General features: G+C 39.1%; 1 non-coding gene across 1 annotated transcript; it reads left to right on the top strand.

Annotated features, from left to right (window-relative positions):
• The first annotated feature begins 956 nt into the window (after positions 1-956).
• LOC148207831 (small nucleolar RNA R71) lies at positions 957-1,063 on the top strand. Its single transcript, XR_015787628.1, has one exon. It is a non-coding gene; the product is annotated as a small nucleolar RNA R71 (small nucleolar RNA).
• The last annotated feature ends 2,148 nt before the right edge of the window (positions 1,064-3,211 follow it).

Here is a 3,211-nt window from a genome sequence, read left to right as displayed (position 1 = left end):
TCTTTTTTCAACTTCTGAGTGTGTACCAGTCTCTGGGGCTTGTGCTTTAGTTGGTTCTGTCAACTCCTTGCATTGGCCTTCGGCTCTGCAACTGCTTCTTCGTGATTTTTTCTGCTGTGGTATTGGTGTTAAAGCTTTGTCACTCGTAGTGTCAATGCTTTGCATTGCTCTTTACCATCTCACTAGGTTGCTTGTATCACTTGGCCAGCACACCTTTTGGTTCTTTTCTTTAGTTCGGCGCCAGTTGTATATTTGGAATTCCATGTTTCACAATGATGTTGCTTGACTCTCAAGAGAGCTGCTTGACTTTGACGTTGGCATCATTCTTAGTCATGTAGATTTTAAACATCTCCTTAAGCTTATTCATTCTAGTTGCTTTTGTGTGTTCTGCTGTTTGTTCGGAAAAACTGGTGGATACTGTGGTTTTTAGTATACCCTTGGGTGTTACTTGAACCGACTTATTGCCTACTTGGTTCCCTCCCCAAATGAAGTTTGGGTGGTTCCTCTAACTTGAGTTATATGTGTTACCATACACATTATTTCTATTTTGCTGCTGATGCCCAAGTAATATACTGATGCGGGATTGCCTGGACAGTTTTCAAAAATGATTGTTCCCCTTCACAGTATGGGCACAGGGTTCTGTACAGCTGCCACCTTCGCCTTAGACCTTACGGCTCATTGTATGTGTAGTGACATTCTTCATGAAAATATCAGCCAAGCACGAAGTTTTGGAATGAGGTCCGCCACTACATCCTCTATTACTAACCCTGTGGGACTTGCTGTTGTGCAGCTCGTGATTTCGACCATTGATGCTTATTCCTTGGAATTATTCCAATATGTCAAAAGCTTCTGCATACGGTCTTGACAACAAAGCTCCATTGGCTGAGACATCAATTACCAATTCTGTCGCCTCGTTTAGCCCATTATAATAAGTCTCAATATGAATGCAGCAGGGTATTCCATGATGGGGGCATTTTTGTAACAACCCTTTGAATCTTTTCCAAGAATCACTTAAGGATTCTCCTGGCAACTGCTAAAAGTTGTTAATCTTGTTCCTGAGTTCAGATTCTTCGAAGGTGGGAAATACTGCATCAAAAATTATTTTGCTAAGTCATTCCATGAAGTAATTGATTCGGCGGGCAAGGATTCCAGCCATGCTCCAGTAGAGTCCCTCAACAAGTAAGGGATAGCTTCAATATCATCACTCCCTTACTAACTCCAGCTTCCTTAAACGAATCAGCTACTTGGCATAAAATATTTAAGTGTCTGTGCGGGCTTTTGATGCCAGTCTATAAAATGGTCCCACTGTTTGCAACATTTAAAAAGTGCAGCTTCAGCTCAAATCTCCCTGCTTCAATGATTGGATAAGAAATGACAGGGTTTAAAGTCATAGAACGCTGGAGCTGCATATGCTCTAATTTCCTGCTCTGTGTCATCGGCAAGCAGAACATGTTTAGGGGAGGTACTTTGTAGAACCAAAAAATTTGGGTCAATCATAAACGGCCACGTCATTATCTATTTTATTTAGGGATTAATTATATATTAACCCTAAATTAAAATTAAAGATAATTTGACAATTAAATATGTAATTGGGTCATATGAGTATTGGCTTGGAATCGATTTGGTTCACAATCTTGGCCCAAAAACCCAATTTACCATGAAATAAAATGGATTAATATTTAAATTTAAATAAATCCATTTAAAAAAATGGGCTTGGCCTAAAATTACCCAAGCCCAATGGCCACCAAAACCTATGGAACCTCTATAAATAGAGGAGACCTCATTATTTTGGAGGTTCAGAATTTCAGAATTGAGAGAATTCACACCAAATGAAGACTCTCTGAAGACTTGAAGATTCGAAGACCAACTTGAAGACTTGAAAACTTTCGAAGAACATAAACTTCGATCCAAATTCAAGAACAAGCATTTCGATCTACATCAAGTCGAGAGAAAGAATCAGAGATAAAGATTAGAGTTGAATCCATATACAATCCATACAACAATATAAAAGTTCAACTCCACGAAAGATAATTTCTCCGAAATTTCGTGTGAACAACTATATTTACAACTCCTTCCCCTGGTATTCTTACTACTTCGTTCTCACGTGGGTTTGCTCGTTGCGATTCATTTCTTCCTCCTCTCTTCGCCTCAAGATGTTCAACCAGTCTTCTTCAAAAAGTTCTTTCCGATTCTAGGTAAAAAGCAAATTCAAATGCAGGAAATCGTTCATTCACAGCTCCCACACTCTTGAGAAATAGCAAAGGTCTTTAAGTACCGTACCTCAACATTACTAACCACAATATATAGTTTTCCAAAAATTCCCCATCAACAGCGCCAAAAAATGTTGTATTTTCTAACAATGTGTGAATTATAGCGCAAGTATACACTATTTTGTCAATTGTACTACAAACAAGGTCGTCTCTACAGGGAATTCATGCATACAGAAAATGGTTAATTGCTTTGAGCTACAAAAAAGAAATTAATAAAAGAAAATGAAGTGTGGTTTATCATGTTGTTAGTAACTTGTAAAAATAACATGTAAATAAAGCAGTGAATAAGAGGACAAATAAAACTTTTCCAGAATGCTTCCACCAAAAGATGAACACGAGAGGGTTTAGATCGATTTTTAGGAACTTGGGGAGGGGAAATCCACCTACTGATTTTAAGCATCACCTACTGAAGAAAAACACATGAAACTCTTAAAGCCCAGACCCTCATGGTCTCTTTCGAGTTACCCAGCAAATGTTCTAACCCAACTCCATTGTGATTACAACAAGCATGAAACCAATCTATAAGTGCTGCAGAGTGAACCCCATTCCTAGGTACGTACTACACTGTTTCAGAAAGTACACAGAAACTACGGCTAACAGCAGCGAATCCCCACACAAGAGCTTGGTGTTGGCCAAAACATGTTTAGAACGATGGAAAAAATAAACTTCACTGCTATTAAATAAGAGTTCAAATGCATTCAATAGTAGTTCAACGTCTATTACACGCAAGTTTCAACCCCTCCCCGAAGGAGGGGGGATTAGTTCATGATGAACAGAAATCAGAAGATGCAAAGATGCAAAGGGAAGAAGAATCCATTTCAGAAGGATAGAGAGAAAACCCAGAAGCTTCCCCGGTGAACAGTGTGAAGATTTCAAGCCAAATCAGTGTCTCTCTCTCTTCCGTCATCAATGGAGACCCCACGCTTTCAGGGAATGTTTCC

The sequence above is a fragment of the Momordica charantia genome, unplaced genomic scaffold (assembly GCF_013281855.1).
Source record: "Momordica charantia cultivar OHB3-1 unplaced genomic scaffold, Mcharantia_2.0 BLBB01000055.1, whole genome shotgun sequence".
NCBI lineage: Eukaryota > Viridiplantae > Streptophyta > Magnoliopsida > Cucurbitales > Cucurbitaceae > Momordica > Momordica charantia.
Note: the sequence above shows the minus strand (reverse complement) of the source record. Positions and strands in the feature narration are given on the sequence as shown.